The 24,606-nt window shown below is 36.0% G+C and overlaps 1 protein-coding gene across 3 annotated transcripts in view; it reads right to left on the bottom strand.

Moving 5' to 3' along the window:
* LOC113492203 (guanylate cyclase 32E-like) overlaps positions 1-23,201 on the bottom strand; it is a 122,230-nt gene extending 99,029 nt beyond the window's left edge. For all 3 annotated transcript variants that reach the window (XM_026869561.1, XM_026869563.1, XM_026869564.1), the window contains exon 1: positions 23,032-23,201. The gene's annotated coding sequence lies outside the window, so the exon portion shown is untranslated. The remainder of the gene's footprint in view (positions 1-23,031) is intronic.
* Between the last annotated feature and the right edge of the window lie 1,405 nt (positions 23,202-24,606).

The following is a 24,606-nucleotide window of genomic DNA, read 5'->3' as shown; positions in this document are numbered from 1 at the left end:
TTATTTACTAAAGGTTTCAGTCTGACTTTTGGGTTCCACGTTGAATTTTAATTGTCTAGATCGTATTTATCATTTGTACCTAAGTACCTTTATTTTCAACGCCATGTCTAACTCACTCCATATGAATGCATATATATGTATGAATTCAATGCTTCATTTATCACTTTTTAATATGAGCGCAGGCTTTTTGCTTCACAAGACTTAACGTTTATAATTTATGAAGACTGAATAAAATTGGATTTGGTTTTTACAATAATCGCCTTGGAGCATAAAAATAAATAAATAAATGATGAACAAACTTTTGGCGTGCTTCCAGTTAAAGTGAGTCGTTGTATAGAGCCTGTACATATACGAGATGCATTCTTACAACCTTGCGTGTGGGAGAATTGCTCAAATGTACTGAACTGCAAAGTCAAAGACACGTCACGTGCCGAAGAGGAATGTCTTCCTATACATTTAAAGTTTCCCATTCTTTTTCTGTTCTGAAAAATTGTCATACTGTCTTGGTCTTCAGTTCTGTCGTCAAGTGCTATATGCCAATTAAAATCACGTGATATAAGTATGTGTAGACATCTAACTAAGGTTCTATTTTTAAGTAGGTAAGGTTTCATATTTAAGTATTTTTTAAATCTATACTAATATATAAAGCTGAAGAGTCTGTTTGTTCGTTTGTTTGTTTGTTTGTTTGAACCCGCTAATCTCAGAAACTACTGGTCCAAATTGTTGAATAGACCATTCATCGACGAAGGCTTTAGGCTATAAACCATCACGCTGCGACTAATAGGAGCGAAGATACGATGGAAAATGTGAAAAAAATAGAGCAGGTATAAATCATAACTTATATCTTCTACCCACGGGGACGAAGTCGCGGGCAACAGCTAGTTAAATTTAAGACCTTTGTTATAGTAATTAAAGCACCTAGTCTTCTTAAAATTCTATGCAAATAAAACATTTATCTTAATGTAAGAATCGATTATAAGCATCTATGTTCTTTGTACTAAATATCCTTAATATTGAGTGAATGTTGGATTGACATCGATGTCATTCTTGGCATTAGTGACGTTTTTGACAAGCTGTCACTCCAACGATTCATTCATTCGCGGATTCAGTTGTAACGGACATTATTCTTTTACCTCGTGTTGAAGTGATCGGACGATTGTGAAACAAAATAAATCCAATAAGTTTAAGATAATCCTACGTTATTTCCTAGAACCTGAACTGACCCTTTTAGTTCAGAAGTGGGATAACCAAAACCCACTAATTATTTCCGCACCAAGCGCATCCTGAACAATCTATCTCGTTGAGGGTGAACTGCACCATGGACAGCGATGATGAAGGTACGCCTCGTAGACGTGACAAATCAACCCGCAAAAGACGCTATCGTCGTAAATCTCATGAAGACTCTCAAGATCGAGGCCTAAGAAAGGAATCGTTGGACAAAGGACGACGGAAGAGACGTCACAGGACCAACTCCATTTCGAGCGGAGAGGACGATGGTGAGCAAGGCAGAGAGAGTGTGGAGCTACATCGGGGACACCGGTCTGCATCGGAGCATCGAAGACATTCGGGAAAGAAGCATCGGCGCCGTTCGCACTCTAGACGTCGTCGTCGTTCGAGATCGAAGCGCCGGAGCCGTAGACCTCGCTGTTCGAGTACATCATCGGAGGAGAATCACGTGAGTCGTTCCAAGTTTAGAGATAGTACTCAATCATTATTAGCGGAATTATTTAAATCGATATCCAATAATCGACCAGAAGGCAATAAGTTTCCTATGTTAGGTAACGTTATACCAGAGTTTGATCCCATGGTTAAAGGCCAGACCATCGGTATGTGGCTTAACAAGGTTGAAGAATGTGCTCGCTTATATAAATGGGGTGAAGATCAAATAATTCATTACGCGTTACCGAAACTGAGTGGGGTGGCCAAAACATGGTATCAAGCTCTACCGTCGATGTCGTTTTCGTGGTCAGAATGGAGGGTTAAATTAACGGAATCGTTCCCGTCAAGTGATGATTACGCAGAACTTTTAACGGAGATGTTAGCTAAGAGGGCGAAATATAACGATTCGTTAGAACTGTACTACTACCAAAAAATTAACCTATTAAATCGTTGCGAGATAAAAGGCAAACGCGCAGTGGATTGTTTGCTGTACGGCTTGGATGATCGTAGCTTGAGATTGGGCGCTAAGGCAACAAAATGTGATGAACCGGAACAGGTCTTAAAATACTTCCAGTCTATTAAACAACAATCGCGGGAGTCAGATAATAGGTTGAAAAACAATTTTGATAAAAGGACAAATGTAGGTAGTTCAGATAAACAAACATTGAACACTAAATTAAATAGATCGAATGACAGTACTAAAGCTATTACCTGCTATAATTGTAACGAGACAGGGCATTACAGTTTCAATTGTAATAAGAAAATTTTGAAATGTACTATCTGCAATAAATTAGGACACTTAACTACTGATTGTTCGAAACTACCCACTAATAATATTTCAAAATCAGAAACTAACAAGGAAAAATCGGTTATGGCACTGAATGCAATATCTAGCACAAGTAATGATAAATATTTCATTAGTTTGAATGTAAATGACCAACCTTTTCAAGGATATATTGATTTGGGTAGTCAGTGTACATTATTGCGACGTAGCGTAGCGAATATTTTAGGCATACAATGGTCGTCAGAGCAACTACCTACAATGCGCGGAATCGGTAATAATGTTGTCTTACCACTCGGAGTAGCGGTAGTCAAAATCCAAATTCAAGGCATAGAGGAATCGATTAGTTGTTATGTTGTTGAAGATAGTATCATTAAGTATGACGTGTTGATTGGTCATAGTTTTACTGAGATACCAGGTATAACTATCACGAAAACTAGCGATTCTCTGATTTTCAGCCGCACTTTGCCTACAAAATTGAGACTTTCACTTCTCTTCGACGTTACAATTTCCCCGCGCGATACTTGCGTAATAAGAATTAGTAGTGACATAAATTTTTCGGGTACTGTATATGTTAATGGTTCATTACGGGGTTACCCGGGAGGTGAGTATTACCTAATGCCGGGTGACTATAACCTAATAAATGGAACTGGTGCTCTGCTCATACAAAATATGTCAAATAGCGTATTAAAATTAGAGCAAGGGGTATTAATTACACGTGCTATGTGTACAGATATGTGCTTAAACATTAATATGTTAGATTTCGATGACCCCAAAATAAGTGATACTGTAAACTATGATAAAAATTTAAGTGATAGTGAAGTTCAGCAGTTGAAAAATACATTACAGAAGTATAACGAGTGTTTCTCGAGTAATTTATCGGATTTGGGCTATACGAATGTTGACAAAATAGATATTGAGTTAATCGATACGAAACCGGTTGTTTATAGACCGTATCGGTTATCATATCCAGAAAGGGAACTAGTGAAATCAATGGTAAGGGAAATGATCGATGCCGACATTATTTGTGAATCGAACTCCGCATATGCTAGCCCCGTCCTCCTTGTTAAAAAGAAGACTGGGGATAAACGCCTTTGCGTTGACTACCGTGCGTTAAATAGTAAAACAAAAAAAGAACATTTTCCCCTTCCACTGATTGATGACCAATTGGATCGCTTAGCTGGAAATTCACTATTCATAAGTCTAGACCTAGCATCTGGGTACTATCAGTTAGCCGTAGGAGAAGGCTCCCAGGATAAAACGGCCTTTGTAACTCCTGATGGCCAATACCAATTCAAAAGAATGCCATTCGGATTGACAAATGCCCCGTCGGTGTTTCAAAGGGCGATGAACAGAATTCTAGCTAAAATTGACTATACGTTAATATTTATGGACGATATTTTAATTCCCGCGCGCACATTCGATGAGGGTCTGCAGAGATTAGATGAGGTGTTAAGAGTTTTCCGCGAGGCAAACCTTACTCTTAAACTAGAAAAATGCTTCTTCTTTTATAAACAGATAGATTTCCTGGGTTTTGAAGTTAGTGGTTCAGGTATAAGGCCAGGTTCGCGTAAAATAACTGCTGTGTCAAATTTTCCGACTCCTAAGAATGTCCATGACGTCAGGCGCTTTATCGGGTTAGCAAGTTTCTTCAGGCGTTTTGTTAAGAACTTTTCTCTGATAGCACGACCTTTGACGGATCTATTAAAAAAGCAGTTTGTGTGGAAATGGACTGATGAACACTCACAAGCATTCGAAACGTTGAAAAGTAAATTAGTAGAGAGACCTATACTCGCGTTGTATGATGCCAAATTAGAAACGGAGTTACACACAGACGCTTCGAAACATGGAATTGCAGGCATACTTATGCAACGTGGCCTTGATGGACTCATGAGACCAGTGGCATTCTATAGTAGGAAAACCACAGCTGACGAACAAAAATTACACTCATTTGATTTAGAGACACTTGCGGTAGTGGCCTCCTTAAATAGATTTCGTATTTATCTATTAGGTTTGAAGTTTAAAATAGTAACAGATTGTAACGCACTTCGGTACACTATGACAAAAAGGGATCTAGTTCCTAGAATAGGTCGGTGGTGGGTACAATTGCAGGAGTACGACTGCGAAATAGAATACCGCGCAGGTTCAAAAATGTCACATGTTGATGCCCTCAGTCGTGCTCCTGTTGATGAGCCTACCACTTCGGATACCACACACGTTATCGACGTTCTCTCTGTAGACACGTCTGATTGGATTGCGACCGTTCAAAGCGGTGATGATGAGATCAAAAGAATTAAGGAAATATTATCGGGCAAGGACACTGCATTCATCGTTGACGTTCATAAAAATTACCAGTTAAAAGGTAATTATGTATACAGAGTAGTTGATGATGGATTGCGATGGGTAGTTCCAAAAACCGTAAGATGGCAACTGTTAAAAATGAATCACGATGACATCGGTCACTTCGGTTATGAGAAAACATTGAAACGACTTAAAAATTCATATTGGTTCCCAAAAATGAGACGATTTACCAAAAAGTACGTAAACGCATGCTTGGAATGCGCGTATCATAAAACACCGGGAGGACCTAAAGAAGGACTGTTGCACCCCATTCCAAAACCTGATATCCCATTCCACACGTTACATGCGGATCATCTGGGCCCGTTTGTTCGTTCGCGGAGGGGCAATATGTATCTCTTAGTAATCGTAGACGCATTTACCAAGTTTATTAGTATTAACCCTGTCCGAGATACAAAAACTGCTACTACTATCAGAGTATTTAAGAGCTATTTTAGTTATTTTGGGGCACCAACTCGATTGATAACGGACAGAGGTACGTCTTTCACGAGTACCAAATTCAAACAATTTGTAGGTGATGCCGGTATTAAACACATCTTGAACGCTGTGGCGACTCCGCGAGCGAACGGACAGGTCGAAAGATTCAATCGAACCATATCGGATGCTCTTAGTACTAAGTGTCACGATAAGAATGATAATATTTGGGATGAGTATGTAAATGATGTACAATTAGGGCTAAATACGACGGTTAACAAAACAACGGGTAAAAGTCCCTCCGAATTACTGTTTGGTTATAAGGTTAAAAGTATGTCTGAGAATATATTAAGTGATGCAATCGATAAAACCGTAGACCGAGTTAGCGGCGATAATCTAACGGATCTGAGGAATGAATCGGTTCGTAAAATTCAGCAAGAACAAGTGATAGCTAAAGATCGTTATGATAAGCATAGGAAATTGGCAACTAAGTACAATGAAGGTGATCTTATTAGGTTAGAAAGGACAACATTTGACAAGGATAGGATAGGAAAGTCTAAGAAACTCATGGCCAAATTTCATGGACCTTATAGGATTGTGAAGACATTACCCAACGATAGATTTCTAGTAGAAGACACCCCTCTTACAAGAAAAGGGAGAAATAAATATGAAAACATCGTCTCTATTGATAAAATACACCCCTGGTTAAATTTTAAGGAATTCGATAGCGAAAACGACAGCGACAAAGTAAATACGGATTGTGAAAGCGATAAATGATATTTAAAAATTGTAAGATAGGTACTTGTACGTGTATGTTATTATGATTTTGATGTTGGATCGCATATGATTTTGTATGTATGCATATCAGCATAGGTCACGAGTATCAATGCACTGAATTGACGACGCAGATCGTGACAGACTACACTGACATGAGTCATGAGCGTCAATGAAAATTGCAAAGATGACGCAGATCTTGGCAGATCAGTCTGTGTGGGTTGCGAGCGTTAGGTTCAGCACAGATGACGCAGATCGCGACAGACTGTACTGGTATGGGTTACGAGCGTCAGTGCTGCTAGCACAGATGACGCAGATCGTGACAGACTGTATCAGTATAGGTTGCGAGCGTCAGCGCTTATGCACAGATAACGCAGATTGCGACAGACTGTACTGGTATGGGTTGCGAGCGTCAGTGCTGCTTGCATAGATGACGCAGATCGTGACAGACTGTACTGGTATAGGTTGCAAGCGTTAGTGCCCCTGCACAGATTTGTGTGTGATTTGTAATGCGATCGAGAGGTTATGAAGTGTGTAGTATATATTATATACATAAATGTTTGTATCTGATTAAGAATGATTAGCAGATTACAGATAAGACTAGAAGTTATTAGACAACTAAGGTTGTTATGTGCTTTGAAATCTATTTTTGATTTTGTTCCGTTGTAAATAATTAATCACAATTGCTTGAGAATATAATATATCACATATAGGTAATCGGTAAGCACCGTGGACCACATACATACGCTAAGGCAAATTATACAGAAGACAGAGGAGTATAATCAACCTCTATGCCTAGCGTATGTGGACTACGAAAAAGCCTTCGACACCGTCGAGACCTGGGCTGTGATGGAATCCATGCAGAGATGTCTCGTGGACTGCCGATATGTCGAGGTGCTGAGGTGTTTGTACAAGGCCGCGACAATGACCGTTCAAGTACAAGAACAGAGCACAAAACCAATCCAATTGCGTCGAGGAGTAAGACAGGGAGACGTAATCTCTCCGAAACTGTTTACAAACGCATTGGAGGACGTTTTTAAAACGCTTGATTGGAAAGGACGGGGATTGAACATCAACGGTCAGTACATCTCACACCTGCGATTTGCAGATGACATAGTCATCATGGCGGAATCTCTGCAGGAGTTGGAGCTGATGCTTAACGGCCTAAGCGATTCTTCGCGACGTGTGGGTCTCGGAATGAACCTAAATAAAACTAAAGTCATGTACAATGGCCTTGTTCTTCCGAGACCCGTGGTCGTAAATGGCGCTGCTCTCGAGGTTGTGCAAGAATACATATATCTTGGCCAAACCATCCAACTGGGGCGACACAACTTCGAGAAGGAAGCGAGCAGAAGAATACGTTTGGGCTGGGCAGCATTCGGGAAGCTACGTCATATCTTTGAATCGTCGATACCACAATCCCTTAAGACCAGGGTCTTTAACCAGTGCGTCCTACCCGTAATGACGTATGGAGCTGAAACGTGGACACTCACCGTGGGCCTGGTCCATAAATTCAAGGTTGCTCAGCGTGCGATGGAGAGAGCGATGCTCGGGGTATCTCTGGTGGATAAAATTCGTAACGAAGTCATCCGCCAGAGAACCAAAGTTACCGATATTGCTCGCAGAATCAGCACGCTGAAGTGGAAATGGGCCGGCCATGTCTGCAGACGGACAGACGGTCGATGGAGCAGACACGTGTTAGAGTGGAGACCACGTTTAGGCAAACGTAGTGTAGGACGTCCTGCGGCACGATGGACCGATGATTTGAAGAAGGTGGCTGGCAGCGGATGGATGCGGGCTGCCCAGGACCGGGATGGTTGGCGCTCTTTGGGGGAGGCCTACGTTCAGCAGTGGACGGCGATAGGCTGAGATGATATAGGTAATCAACAGTTTAACGATTGCATCCTCTTATACAATCTATAGAATATCTTTATTATTAACTTACATAAAAAAAAAAAAAAAAAAAAAACACATTTATAAGTGCGTTGTTACTTTGTAACCAAAATTGAATAAAAGAGATTTGAATTTAAAAATGTGATTAAGATGATATGGTGTTTGTAGTATTATGATTATTATTGTATCATTATAAGTTGCCATGTGTGAGGACCCACACTGAAAAGGATGGCCGAGCTGTAAGAATCGATTATAAGCATCTATGTTCTTTGTACTAAATATCCTTAATATTGAGTGAATGTTGGATTGACATCGATGTCATTCTTGGCATTAGTGACGTTTTTGACAAGCTGTCACTCCAACGATTCATTCATTCGCGGATTCAGTTGTAACGGACATTATTCTTTTACCTCGTGTTGAAGTGATCGGACGATTGTGAAACAAAATAAATCCAATAAGTTTAAGATAATCCTACGTTATTTCCTAGAACCTGAACTGACCCTTTTATTAAGAATTATTACATGTCCATCATCCGTTTATTGGTTACAATTCTAGGACCAATTTTATAGGAAAATAATAGTATTGTCTCATACTTATTCGTGGAAATGTCTTAAAAAATATCCTAAAGATGTATACTTAATGTGAAATAAATATTATAAATACGCTTCAAGTGTTTTATCGAGTACCGTGAGAAAAAAATATTTGCTTGACTGATTTGACTTCTTTTTTCTGTGACCAGGGGAAATTTTCTTTAAACTTTGACATTTTATAAATATGAAAATGATTTAAGCTTATTCTTAGTCTGGAAAAAATATTCCGATAACAGCATGATATTAACGACCTTATTTCTAGGAAATAAGTTTGATATTCCATTGTTTTTGAGTTTTCAGTATTGTTTTATTTTAGTGTCTTTGCCTGAGTACAGAGGCTTAAATAAGTACAATACATATTTCGCTTTGCCCATTGTTTTATACAAACAATCTGACAATAAAATCCCTTTAATACACACTGATAAAATGAAATGACATAATGATGACATTAAATTTGTTTGACAGAACTAACGTCAAATTGGCTTTTGTGTATTAGTACAAATTGTTTGTATATGGGAGTATAGAAAGATGTTGATTTTAGACATTTTTTAATTTTCTCTACGTACAAACCTTCCCTGGACTTCAACGAATAATTCAAGACGAAAATTAGCCAAATCGGTAAAGGCATTGTTGAGTTATAAAGTAACAACGAAAAGTGGCATTGATTTTTATATACGTAAAACGGGGTGAATAGAGGGTTTTTTGGGGTGGATAGAAACAGAGTTTTTATTAAAATTTGGACGTTCAACTAGAAAAAAACATAAAGATTATACGCAAACTCACAAGTATTTCATAAAGTAACTGTGTCTAAGCATTTTAATGTAAGAAAATATTCATGTAACCCCCTAAAAACACTATTCTCTATTCACCCCTTGAAACTCTATTCACCCCGTTTTACCGTATATAGATTAACAAATACCATATAATATACTGTTACTATAACACCATTTACATACTACTGTCTTATCATCATGGATCCAATTCTTCGTCAAAGACAGCCAGACAGCAATTGTGGATCTCGCAAATGCTGGGGTGGGTTTGGCGTGATGACCTCAACTTGACAGCTATCTCTAGAGTCGAGTCTAGTTCCCACAATAACGTTAGCCCAGCTTGAAGAGCTCATTATTCAAGGTCTTGGAGCAGAATTTCTGAACAATATTACTCAATCAATACCTCGAGCGATCTATTTTTGGAAATACTAAATTTATCTTGTTATTACAACTATCTTGTAACCAAATTTTAATACACGTAAAATATATTTCATTAAATTTTGAAATCAACACGTGTGGAAAAAGTTCCTTAAAAAATACAAAATGTTGAAACTGTAACCTTATATCACAGCATTTCACTTCATTTTTTTGTAGTCCACGTTTTGTAGGAACGTTCATTTCAGCAATAGCAAACAAGTGAAGGTCAGTGGACAAAGGAAAATCTCGTAACATGAGTCGCGCTAAAAAGTGCTTCGTAAAATTTGATGTTATGAAGTGAAATTAAGCAGTTATAATGTGTAAGAGTCTGGGTACAATGGCGTACAGCGATTGTTAAATGGTTCACTACCATTAGTATAAAAATAGATTAATCTTCTTGCAGAAAACTAAATAATTTTAACATCTTAAAGGAAAATGGATGCTAAAGAAAAAAAATACCCGTCCCTTTTTAAGAATCTGCGATTTGTTCGTCTGTCTACTACCTAGCTGTATCTCATGAACTGTATTAGCTGTCAAATTGATTTTTACATTGTATTTCTGTTGTTGCCATGACAACAAATAATAAAAATCTAATTTTATTTTTACTTAGCCTATTTTTATAGAACCCTGAGTGTTGCCAATCCAACTCAGAGTTGAACCTTTTTTTTCAAACAATATCAAAGTTACTATGCACATAGGTTTACAAATTTTGAATCTTAAAAGCAGTAAAATAAAACAAAGAAATACTAAAACTTTAAATATTACTGAATGTAGACATAAATATTCAACTTTCAGAACCTCGTGACTAAAAGTCTAATTAAATTTGTGGCCACATTAATCATTCTGTAAGGCTACTGCCATATATTTTTATTAGAGAAAGCGCTGAATCACGATTTATTTTTAGAAAACGTGTTGGCTGTTCCTGTATAAAATAATTAACAAAACTTTTCACTCTGACGTTTTAAGACATGGTTTCTAAACGATAAATCAAAATCAGATTGCCGACTACCAATTCTTTAAGTATGATTGTGGCCGTTGTGGAAGCAAGATAGCAATACTTGGCGTAGAGCAACGTCCTTCTCTACTACTGCATGTTTTCCTTCAAGAAATGATGGTAGGCATCCAACGAAGGAAAGATTTCCGAAAAGATCTTTACTCAGGGCCCCGATTCTGGTATTTACAAAAGCCGATGAATTAATGGCAATTTAAATTAAATTCGTACTATTCGTATTTTTCTAAGTATTTTAACTCAACAATTGGATAGGTATTCAGCATAACATTTAGGTACGGTCAATACAATGAATTTAAAATTATTGTGTTTGCAAAAAGTTTAACAGACTAGGAATAGTTTCAAATGTAATTCGACTGCCATTCATTCATCGGCCGTTGTAAATAGCAGAATCGGAGCCTTGGTTGGGATTTTGAAATTCTCGCCAGTAAATCCGGCGAAGGAGTTAAATCCTGTGCTCAGGATAAGTGCAGAGACAACGTAAGAGTACTGAAAAGCCGAATGAGACGTCCTATTTTTCTTGGAACTACATTAACCTTCACATATTGTCTGACTAGGACGATCAATCATAATAAAACAGGCCATCTTAAAATTGTCGCTAAAAAGTTTCATCATTACTCAAAAAGAATTGAAGATTAATGGATGAGGAGCAGCTGTGCGCACTAATGTGACTTCTTGAAAGTAATATGTTAGTTTATTTATTCTAAGATACCTTTGACAAAAGGGAAAGGAAAACATCATGAGGAATCCCGAACCCAAAACATTGGAATATAAAATCGCTAACCCATAAAATAAAGACGCTAAAAATTTGTTTATTTGTTATGTTTTTTAAAAAACGGTTCCCGCATTATGGAACTTAATCCTTGTGTCGCGGGGGGTTTCACAAACATTCAAGTCACATGCACCAATACACCCAGATTCAGGACAAGGATTCGTGGACCACACACATTCTTGTCCTACGCGGGGATCGAACCCGCGTCACGTTGCGCTCAGTGGGTGTGATCTCACCACTCGGCTATCTAAAATACAAATTACTCGTGCTAGAAAAGGTGATACATGAAGCCGCTTTTCATTTCAGTAATAAACATTAGAGAGAGCAAGTTATGTTGACAGCGCTCCCTAGACACTTTAGACAGTTCAAAATCTTAGCACTTCATCTTGGTGTACTACGTGACAGTACTGCTTCTCTGTTTTATGATAGCCTGGTACTTGTATATATCTATTTTACCCCTGGAGAGTTATGGAAATCCAATTTTTGTATTTGATTTGATTGATACAATACACTGTTTTTATATATGTACTAGCTGACCCAGCAAACGTTGTTTTGCCGATTTTTTTTTTCTAGTTGTATGTATTTTTAATGCCTCATTATAAAAAAAATAAAAACAAACAATTTCGTTCCAAAAATAAAATATTTTTTTTTAGTGTGAGCAACCCTTAACACTTAGGGGTATGAAAAATAGATGTTGTTCTATTCTCAGACCTACCCAATATGTATACAAAATTTCATAAAAATCGCTCGAACCGTTTCGGAGGAGTACGGTAACTAACATCGTGACACGGGAATTTTATATATTAGAAGATGTATTTCATTTTATTTAGGTACAGGTTATGAAAAATTCAATTACATCTAGGATTGTTACAGTTCCGTTCTCAAAGAGTAAAAACGGTACTACTAAGTTTCGTTGTCAGTACTCCGGTACTTAGGCTTGTCAGGAATCGAAATAGCAATTTAATAGAAATTGTCACTGATGACTGATGTATTTCTTTTTGTGGTGACTAGGAGCATAAACAGTAAAAATTGAGCAACGGTTAATACGGTATTATATGTAATGTGATTTTTAATTAAACATGTATTTTTCTCTTCCTCGGCTATTGTTGTATTGACTTGATCAAGTCAACTAACAGCGCAATTCCGATAAAAAAAGTTTTTAAAACCATCGCAAAAACTCGAAGCAATATGGAGCACTTTTCATTTAAAGCGTCCGTTCACAGCTAGGGTTAACAAAAATAAAAAAATACAACAAAACCAGGTCAAGGTGAGCGTTCATCATTTAAATGTACGATATCACGTACATCATCCAAAAAGCTGAAACAAATTATGAAATAATACTGAATTCAGGACACGACACGCTGAATCCAGGGGTAACCAACATTTTATTTTAAACCTTTAAAGCGCATTAACACGACCTATTTATTTCGACGATCGGACTCGTTATTTAATTGCCACAGATTTCCAGGCATTACTTTTTACTAGTGGAAGTATTAAAGTGAAATGGTCCAATAATAACTATAATATCATCATCATGATTAAAGTTCGTATTATAGCCTGCCAATACAGATTCAAATCTTATGTCTTCTTTCATAACATTAATGAGCATTTCCTTTGTACTAAACTTCTCGAATACCTACGGTATTATATTAAAATGATTGCGTACGTAAATTGTTAATGACAAGTAGATTATACTGGTGAGCGCCATCATTTGTTCCGTGTCTGATTGTCATTTGTCTTGAATGTGTGTGTATTTAGAATACATGTTTATCAGTAATTTACTGCTCATAATAAAAGATTTGCTTGGTTTGAAACTAGGTGGCGATGTGTGAAAGATGTCGAATATGTAGATAATGTGATTACTGTTTTAGTTTTTCTCGTTGAGATATTTAATTCGGTAAAAGTAACCTACACTGCAGGTTCGAGCTGTTTCCATACAATGTTATCACAAGGCATGGTTTTGATTTAGAACTTCTTTTAACCAGTCGACCTTGATTTTTGATGTTTATTAGTTAAGGTTTTTCTAAGTTCAAGAACACGCCTCGCCCAAGGGTGTGAAAAACATTTTAGGCAACAATTTTCATTGATGTTGCAGTAGTAGATTTTTTAATAATTTTATTTTTTGTTTGCCGCAGGTCGCCAAGTATCGTAAGAAATTACACAGTGAAACTCACTGTTTTGCTGTTAAATAAAAATGTACCCAATTGTGAACAGTTGTTTTTCTAGTAAAAAATATTACATTTTAATAAAACTTGTTTATGAATTTTTGTATAAAGTTATGCAATGTATAATTTAAAAACCTCTTTAAATAAATTCGTTATTTTGTAATATTCTAAGCTAAACTCTTTAATTGAAGGCTTAGTCAAGATGAATGGTTTATTCATGGATTGATTCAAATTTAATTTTGTTTAAAAACTAAATCATTCATTTTAATTATAATATTACGTAGAAGTCATTAAATAACAGACTTATCGATTAGGTAACCGAACGGTTTTCAGATCGATTGATTTGCACTAAAGCTTGCTCGTGGCTAAGCTATAACCACATAAGTGAAACGATCACAGGTTAAGCCATGCTTGACGCGGCTGGTGCGTAGATGGGTGACCATCTTTGTCATAACGAGTTCCTCCGTGTTTCAGAAGGCACGTTAAATTTTGGGTCCCGGCTGTTATGCTTACATCTTTGACAGTCGTTACAGGTAGTCGGAAGCTTGAAAAGTCTGACAACAGGTCTAACCAGGCAATCAAAATATCAAGCGACAAAACTAAAAAAATCTTATTATACAAACACATACGATTACCCAGCTGTAAAAAAGTGCAGTATGTATAATAATATTAATTTACCATGTGTACGATGCTATAATCTAGTGTTATGCTGCCACGTCAACTGCACTGCGGGCTGTAGATCATCGAGTTATCTACTAAGACACCTGTTAGGCAACAGAACTAGATTGACATACTAGCGAGAACAGCTGACATCTCTACGCCTATACTAGGTAAAATGATATTATATAATATTCATTTAAAATAACATAATACAAAAAACCCGGTCAAGTGTGAATTGACATCGGAAACGTGACACTGTGGTTTCCGTAAAAATAGGCAAAAGAAATATATTTTAGATTAAGTATTTTTTGTTAGCAAAATACTTTAAATGTAAAAAATAAACTGTCTATCACAGTTCCTGCGATATAGGTTAGTGAGTGACGAATGGACAGACGGATATATGTATGTCAGAGTTTTAGTAACAGGGTACGGTTTCTACCTTTTGAATATCCAAATTCAATCCTACCAATAACATACAGTTTTAAGTATATAACTATGTATGTTTGCTACGTCTCATCATAACGTAAACTCATCTAATATTTATGTAGTGCTTCATAATGTAGATCAACATGTTTTTGCCTTATTTCTAGATTTTTTTTAATATTTGCTTCAGTGGGTACAAACGCAGCCGCTGGTAAAATATAGACTGACAAAGGTAATAAATATGTAATAATATCTATTTTTACACAATCTTTATTATACTTATAATACACTGATTAAAATTATATTTTCATGATTACTCAATGTTATATAAAATGTCGTCATTAATGTGTTGTCACGCCCCTTTTTCCTGAAGAGCTAAACCTCACACAAGCGCGGATTCAGTTTACAAAGGATTAAATTATTGGACATGTGGAAATACGGACTGAAACAAGATCTACAATAGAAATAAGTTGGATGAACTGAAGAAGTACCTACCTACTCATAAGATATATATTGTTCTTACATCGTAAATCATTTATTGTTTAAATTAAATTAATATTCAATCTGTCCAGTGATATTATACCAATACCAGCGACTCACCTCTAACTTATAACTCCTTAAGAGTAAGCGAGATGGCGCTCTACATTTTGTAGAGCACCGTCCCTTTCCCACAATTGTAACAGCTCTTGTTTTATGTCCTGATACTTGGCTCCTTTGTAGTCATCTTAGAAGGAATCAAAGACTAATTTATGCATGAACCACTGGACGAGACGTGAGATGCGATTGGTTTTGAGCCGACTTCACTATCGAATCTCAATTTCATCCGTCAGCTTAACACAGTTTACCCGTCTATCTCCAAATTGCGAAAATACGAAATGGTTTAACTGGGATCAATAAAACCAGCTGAATTTATATTATTAAGATATGCCTTTGTTAGTCAAACTTTTGATATAAAGAGCTGGTCAAATGCAAGTTTGCGAAACAGAGGACTTCGTACGAATTAAAAATCGGTTGTCTGATAAATGTATGACCATAACAAGCCTATTGCCTCGATCTTAATTTTTAGTACTTTTTGTTATGGCGGGATTTAAATTAACGAACGGTCGGATAGGCAGACAGACGGACAGACAGATAAAACAATTGATTTGCGAGCAACAATTGTTTTGTATTTATAAAACGAAATAAAAAAAGAACACGCTTTACCCAGACCCAGACAAGGTTGTCATAATCAAAGTTAACTTCATTCAAATTCTCGACATCATTTTCAGTAAAAATATCATATTATCTTCCGAAAAATGTACAAAATGTCGGATACCACATTTAATCGCATCAAATATCATAAAAATAAGCCAAGTGATAACGGCGACGTACAAAAATACTTTGTATTCAATAATACATTTAACGCCGGATTAGCTAAGCCGATTACTGTAATTGGATAAGTTATGCGGAGAGGAACCAACCTTGAAATTCTGATTTATAATTTTTATATGCGTAAACATCATGTTTTGTTTACTTGCATAAAAAAAATGTTACGTAATATAGGTATGTCGAGCTATTGCTTTTAGATTTACGTACCCATAAAAAAGGTGGAGGCACCGCTGACTGTCCGACTATCTGTCTGTCCGGCTTTATTGCATGAACCATAATAACTAAACAGTTTTATTTTCTAGATGGTTTCTTTCTTCTAAAAGGTTCTTGTGATTATTTGCTTACGTAACAATTTATTTGTGGCCCGACCGATTAGTTCTTTCTGTTCATAATTTGCACGGAACCCTCAGGGTCGCGAGTCTGTCTCGCACTTGACCAGTTTTCTGTCATTTAAAATAAATATGAACATTATTGCGCCTATCGGGTCAGTAAAATTGTTAAGCTCTCGACCCAGGCTGCAATACTGTGATATTCGGTAGTCATTTTATCTCTGTAATTCTGACAACCAATCCAAACAACAAGTAGTTGTTACCGCACTGCACTAGACTATGCGGATAACCACAGTGGTTGAGCAAATGAACTGAGCGCGACGTATCGCGAGTTCGATCCCCACGTTGAATAAGCATGTGTGTGTCATGAATGCTCATCCTGAGTCTTCTACATGTAGCCTAACCTTTCCTAAAATACCACATTTATGATTGATCATAGATGATTCAAATTCAAAGAAAAAAACATATTGGTTCCATTTTGAATATCAACATAACACATGTAGTTTAATTATTTTTCAATATTTTTTTTTGTATTCTATAGTTAGTCCTAATCTTGTAAGCCAGGCAGGTGTCAGTCAAGGCTAACTTCAAAATGTATTTATCAGACATTTGGTCAACAATTAATAATAGTGTAGAATTTTTTTCGTATCATTGCGTCGACAAATATAGGTACTGTCAGCGCGTCATAATTTAACTTGTGATATACCTGTACGACAACTATTTTTGTGAAGAATATCCTACTTCTTCTTATATTATAAACGCGATACTTTGTATGTATGGATGTTTGTTTCTCTTGCACGCAAAAACCGTATTTAGACTCGGTACAAAAATTATAACCAGCATGAACACTTTTTTTTTCATTTTATTTTCCCGTGGGATCATTTTCATGGATTCGTGGGACGCAATACGAAGAGGATTTTTTTTCGGAGAGAAAACTACTCCTGTTCTTCTCAGAACAGCCAACTCTTATCCTGCGCGGGCATCAAACCCGCAACACGGCACCCACGCAGGTCGGCGTGGGGTCTTAAACCATTCCTCTATCCGTGCAGTAATTAAATGCATGCGGCGAATATCGTCGTTGTTTACGCATATAACAATAATTAAATCAAATATATTGTTCAATAAATTAATGAAGTAACTATACGGTTGACGTCATTAAATCACCATACAACAAAACAGACTACATGCACGATTGCGTATATCGTGTTAAATTAAATAATGTACCAAAAACCACGCGTCTGTTTCACTTTGATTAAATAAGAGAACGGATCGGAAATTAAACATGCTGTAGATTTTTGTCCATTGTGTGTACACGGAGGCATCACGGCGGTCCAGCGAATGTAGTACAAATTATTTTATTAATTGTTAATAAATCAAATACTAGTAGGTTTCTTAGGTTTACGCGAATGTCAGACATTGCAATAAATGTGCCCGTGACTATGATACCTGTAAAGGTACACCTGCGATAAAATCCGTAAAACTAATTTTATTTCTATATCACATACTTTTAAATATATTAAATTTAATACTCGTGTCGTGTTTTTTTGACAATTAATACAATATTTTCAAAATTGTGTACTAGAATTGGTGAATCAGTCTCAGTACTTCATCAGTAGAATTTAGAATCAGTTTTTCGTACTCAGCACAAAATAGTAAAGAGACATTAAAGTATATTTATCGTTCTTAAGTGAGAAAACTTCTAAAAGCGTCGAAAAGCGTTCAGAAATAGCCACTCTTATATCAGCCATGTATTGGCTTTGAGAAAAAATATAACACGTAGCAAAAACATGAAAAGTGACAAGTTTTATTTTACGGTCATTTTTAAGGAAAGTTGGCCAATTAATGTCAAATATGACCACAGCTCGGCGGGAATATGGCGGGTGTATGAAGAAAGTTTTTGATTTCATTTAAAAAAGCACAGAAATTTAAAATGCGATACTTTTCGCTACATTTTTTGTTTCCCGTCTTGTTCCTGTTTTAAAGTCCTTGATGTTTCATGCCTTATTAAGTTTATCATTTTTGTTGAGAAAAATATAAGACAGCGATTTTTATAGGATTTTCACGTTTCTCCGAAGACTTGTAAAATAATTAATTTAAAATCACTTTTATATTAATACAGTTTTGAATGTTGTGTGTGTTTAAACTACAATCTTTTGCAGTATTTTGGAATCGGATCCGCTATCGCAGAAATCAAATGCAAAAGAATACCTTTTTTGCCATTTTAACCCCAGGTGTTCGAAACTACACTTCTCATACAACGTCAGGGACATACTTCGAAGAATGTCCAACCACCAAATTTTCTTTTTACAATTTTTCAGTGTCACTTCTGGCAAAAAGACTTTGTGCGACAAACTGTCGAGCAATCTGTTCCAAATTAGTTTTAGAAGTTTCATAACATTTCCAAGGTTTCCTAAAATTGACAGAGTTTTTATTTCCCCTCTGTTTTACCAACACTCTGATGTGCAGTAAGATAGAGATCTGTAGCAAATACTATTCGCAGAATACTGCGTCGTAGCTCGAAAACGTAATAATGTTGACTACGTATGTGCTACGCCGTAGCACGTTCGTAGACGTACGTGTCTTTTGCTACAAGAAGTATTACGTACATGCATCGCTGGCCGAGACTGACCAGTAAGTAACAAAATCAAGTTACGACCTTGGTTTTGGATGAGATTTAGGAAAAAGTGATAAAAATGTTATCACTTTTTCCTAAATCTCATCCAATTTTTGATTAGCAGAGCTTAGTCTGAACTGATTCTTATGTTTCTTCCGATCTTAAAGCTAAAAAAAACACATTCCACGTTCTATTTTTCTACTCAACTCTATCTCTCTTTCTATTTTTTTATTTAATCAATCATTGACCTTTATCGCAAGTACACGAAGCCATTTATTAATCCATTAATCTCCTTTAATTAAACAATAATATTCACTTGGGTAATAAAAAATTTATTAAGGCTGTATTTTGCACAAAAAAATGAAATATATCGTGTCATTTATTATGGAGACTTAGTCAAAATTAATGGTTTATGTCACACGTGAAAATTTAAGGCTTTCATAACTTTGCCGAAAGGTTAAGAGCCTCAGAGAGGACAGGCCTATTTGGAGCAAATTGCACTGAAATGCGTTGATTTTTAATTGGATGAAGATTAATTATTTTGTGATTTATTTATTGACTCACAATATGACTTCAATATTAGTAGGTATATTGCGGGGGGCTTAATGGTAACTTTATAATGTTGAAGGTAAATAGTAGTTTTGGTTCAAAAATAAAAGAAAAACTTATTAATTGGTTACTATAAAAACCTGCATAGTTTAGGCACGTTTTGTTAACCTTGACCAGGAAGACATTAAGAGTGAATATATTCACATAAATCCAATTAGCCGGGAATCAAACTTAACTGGATACAGACCTTCCACTCTCATCATATCCAGTTGAAATCATATAGCATTCTCTCAGACGTCATTAATTCTTTTCCATTCTTAAAGGCACATTGTCCCACCTAAACTGCAATGCCCAAAGCATTTCCGACTTAATGTAATCAGTTACAAGTTTTACTTTTCAATGACAGTACTCACTGAACGCTGACATTGAAAAGTTACTGTTGGTAAAACTAACCTGATAAATGGCCCCACATTTTTACGATTCGCGGATCATGGATCGTACACGTGTAGAGCTAAATATAGGTTCAGTAACTGTTAGTAATATGTCAAAAAACATTAGTGACTGTTACAGTACGAGGATACAAAATAATTAATTGAAATTGATGATTGCATATGGAGATTAAATAAATTTTAATTATTGGCAAAAAACTTTTCTCATATTTTGTACTAACTTTCGCGTCGATTCATGATCAATAATAATATATATTTAGAAATATTCAAACTAATCAAAGCTTGTATTGTCAGTACTAATAATACTTAATAAACACATTTGAATATTTCTAAATACATACACATTATAGATAAATTACACCCATACTCAGAACAAATGATCGTACTCATCAAACACCTATCCTCGGTGGAAATCGAACCCACGACCTATATAGCAGTCAGGGCTACTAACTATTAGACCAACAGTCAATACATACAACTACTTAACCGCCCGACTAGTTTCGGACGCAATCGGAGCCATTAATCATAAGTAGATTCAGCAGTGAGGTTGTAAGTCACCAGTGACTCAGTTATCTAAGCCACGTATTTAACTAAGCTGGCGTCCCATAGCGATATGTCACCACGCTAATTACCACTGTTCACCATGTAATGTGTCTTCTACCCTGGCATTGGCAAAATTCAGAGTGCGCCACAAATCGTAGTTCATTGGAATGATAGTAAAACCTCCCATTATTGCAAGAGTTCAAAACATGTGTGTAGTAGGTATTTAAAGTGATAAGAAGAATATTATTATCTATTTAAAAATAATTTGCAGACGTTTTAATCCTATTATGAAGAAACTTCAAAACAGATGTTGAAAAATAAAACTATCTTCATTTAAAGGAATGACAGAATACAATAGAAAAATTAGAACTCTTGTTCTGTGACCTCAGTAGGTTACTTGGTTAAGCGACTGACGCGTTTAGCTAGGAGTCGCAAGGTTTAATCCTGTCTGGTTTTTTTTCATTGTCAAAACAAAATAAATTATTCTTAATATATATATATAAATGCGGACAACATCACATACATTGTTCTGAACCCAAAGTAAGTTGCTTAAGCACTTGTGTTATGGAATTCAGATACAACGAAGGTACCACAAACACCCAGACCCGAGACAATGTAGAAATGAGAATTTTTACATTGACCCGACCGGGGATCGAACCCGGGACCTCAGAGCTAGCGACACCTTGAAACCGGTGCGTACGCCACTCGACCAAAACTTGAAATTCTTTTCTTAGAAATAAAACGACGATAATTGAGAAATCCATCCATAATAAGCATGCATCCATACATGCAGAATGTTATTCGATGATTTGTACCCATGATAATCGATCTCTTATTTTTCTCTGTATCAAACGAAGCTTGCTCACTAATGGGCAAATACCAGATTATTATTAAAAGCCACCTAACAACATGACTCAGAATATCCAGTCCACAGTCGTTAAGATTACAACTATGTATATTGTTATATAGATAATAATGATTATAAGTACAGGAAATAATTTTATCGTTTTGGATAATGTGACGTCACTTCGTTGAGTACGGTACAATGTCATACTACGTTTGAAATATACTAAATAGATATGATACTGATTTTTGCGTAAAGTATTTGCTTTCTCAGTAATATCCGAAACAAGAAATTTAACATACAAAAAATTAAAAATAGCGAACGTAAAAATGAAAATTTTCTCGTTACGGCGTAACGGCTAAACAACCATTAGTCAATGTGGCCGATTATAATGTAGCCTTTATAGGTTAAAGATTAACCTAAAAAAAAAGTTAACGTTATTTTTTTTCAGTTTCACGGAGAGTACGCTTTATTAAGTGTTGTCGAAAAAATTTAGTATCTTAAATTCGAGTCTAAACCTTAAGGTCCTACCTAGACAATATTAGATCGCAATTAAACTTTTTGTAAACTTTAAATATAACCGACCTACGACAAGTGACGTCACTTATCAGTTCAGTGCATTTTAGCAATTCGAAGCTTTCATTTTCAAAAATCTGTATTGCTCTCTAAGCCGATGTGAAATTCATTATAGATCATGATGAAATACATTACATTACACTTAATGTAGGCAGTCATGTAATAATGTAATCGAATGTTTACATCATACTGCGTCTTAAGCATAAGAAAGCTTTTTGTATTAAATGTGTTTACCTCCCGGCCGAGCCTGAAGGGCAAGTCTATCCCCCGGGAGTCTGGCTAACAAAGATTCTTTGTTACCATTACCAAATTGGTTGGTATTAAATAAATTTCGCAACATTTTATACTAAACTAGCTGTTGCCCGCGACTTCGTCCCCGTGGGTAGAAGATATAAGTTATGATTTATACCTGCCCTGTTGTTTTTCACATTTTCCATTGTATCTTCGCTCCTATTAGTCGCAGCGTGATGGTTTATAGCCTAAAGCTTTCCTCGATGAAAGGTCTATTCAACACAAAAAGATTTTTTCAATTTGGACCAGTAGTTCCTGAGATTAGCACGTTCAAACAAACAATCAAACAAACTCTTCAGCTTTATATATTAGTATAGATTGAAAGGTAAAATTATTAATTTGTAGTCTGTGTTCATTTGATTCAAATTTAGTTTAAAGTATTCGTTGCTACTTTTAATAATTAATTTTGTGTTTAAGCGGAGATTTCATGAACATCTTTTTTCAACACGTTTTTCATATGGGGCCCTAAAAAGACCTTAAAATTTTTAGTGTACTTTTTTATTTTCTTCTATTTTCCTTCCTATAAACCTCACCGTATGTTAAAAGAGGTGACTATTTCAACAAAATATATATGTTTGAGGCAACTGAAGTAAAATAACTTTGGTGAAATCAGGATTATTAAAAAAACTCAAGACACAAAAACGAAAAAAAGCCATATCAAAATACGTTCCTATACAACTAAACAATAAATGAAAACTAAACTATCTAATCTACTAAAAATATCATAAATAGATTCAAATATCAACAAATAAAATGAAGTACGAAACATCAACAAGTACTTACAAAGTCGGCAAAATATTAAGTAATCGAAGAAAATCCAATTTAGAGATCACTAACAAACACACCAACAAACAAATGAATACACTAACAAATTTCTGAGTTTATAAACACTAAGTTCCAAGTTCCGAGATTCGCGTTTTCTGAGTGTCGCTATAGAGTAGGCACGTCTTGCCTCCACGAACGACCGCGAGAGACTGAAGAGACAGCGACTAAAGTGCCGGGAAACTGAGGCTACAGTGAAGCTGTGCATAGACAACTGAGCTTTAAAGGAGGTTTGGAAAACAGGTTATATTAGTTTGGGATTAAATGCGCTTTCTAGTAGAAGCATTAGGAATCGTCTGTTGCGCGAAAGTGTACTGCGTTTTTTAATCTTCCATTGGCGTGTTAATTCTCTTTTAAAACCTTTCCAGAAAAAGTTAGCAATTTCTACGTATTTCGGATTTCTGGTTCAGAGTAAGACTTACATTCAATTCTTAGTAGGTAAACTACTTCTTCTTAATCTAGCGACTGGATTTGAATAGATAATTTTAACAAAGTCGATTTGCACGCTGTGTTATTTAATCTGCCGGAACACCAAGGCTTTAAACAAGCATTTGTGGATCACAGAGCTCTTGTCCCATAAAGAGATTTACAATGCAACACCTGCTTTTAGACATCCTACTGACAGGAACAGGGCTCTTCCCGTATAGCTCACCGCGTGTTGGCGTCTTCAGATATCAATATTTCTAATCCAAGCTTCCTCCAGATGTTTTCTTTCTCCGTTTGTCAGTGGTATCTTAGAATAATTAAAAAAATAGACATAATTTTGAAAAAATCACATTTATAGAAATTATCCATAACAGAAACTATGGTTCTATACAGAGAACCGCAGAGCCATTCTTATACATCAAAAGCAAATCGCATCAAACATCATAAAAAAAATAACGTTCTTACTTGGTAACAAGTTTCAATTTATAATAATTCACTCAAAAAAGATGACAGCTACCTATATTTGTGTACCTACTCGGAAACAATCTTATAAGCTGTGAAAATTGCGAATCGATTTGAAGAACACGATCTTGTTCACATTATACAAGTACAAACAAGCAATTTATACATTTAATGCTCTCTGAACAAGGGTTTTAAGGGTGACCTTGGCCTTTAAATTAGCTTCAATGTTTTACCTGACGTCTTGTCAGCACCTCTCAAAGCAAGACTGGTTTAAATGAGGAAGAGAGACAACATTATATAAGTGTAGAGCGGCATCTCTTTCCTACAACGGTAATGATGTTTCTGTGAGACGTTGTGGTAGGTGTCTTGAGACTTACTCTGCCGAGAATCAATTACAAGATTATGTAGATTTAAATAAAAAATAACAAAGTGTTTGAGGTGTCTGAGTGTCGTTTTCCTCGTCTCTTGGTATAAGCTGTAGGATTGAAAGACTTATACAATCTTTTACGTGTAAGTTTTATTCTTAGTTCGTAAAATTTTCCGTAACATGGTTCTATTTAGGCATATTTTCGTCTGGAATAGGCCCAAACTGATAGTGGTTAGTAATGATTGCTTAGACGTGTCTGATGGAATCATGAGTATAGAACA

This window comes from Trichoplusia ni, chromosome 3, assembly GCF_003590095.1.
Source record: "Trichoplusia ni isolate ovarian cell line Hi5 chromosome 3, tn1, whole genome shotgun sequence".
NCBI classification, from domain to species: Eukaryota; Metazoa; Arthropoda; class Insecta; order Lepidoptera; family Noctuidae; genus Trichoplusia; species Trichoplusia ni.
Note: the sequence above shows the minus strand (reverse complement) of the source record. Positions and strands in the feature narration are given on the sequence as shown.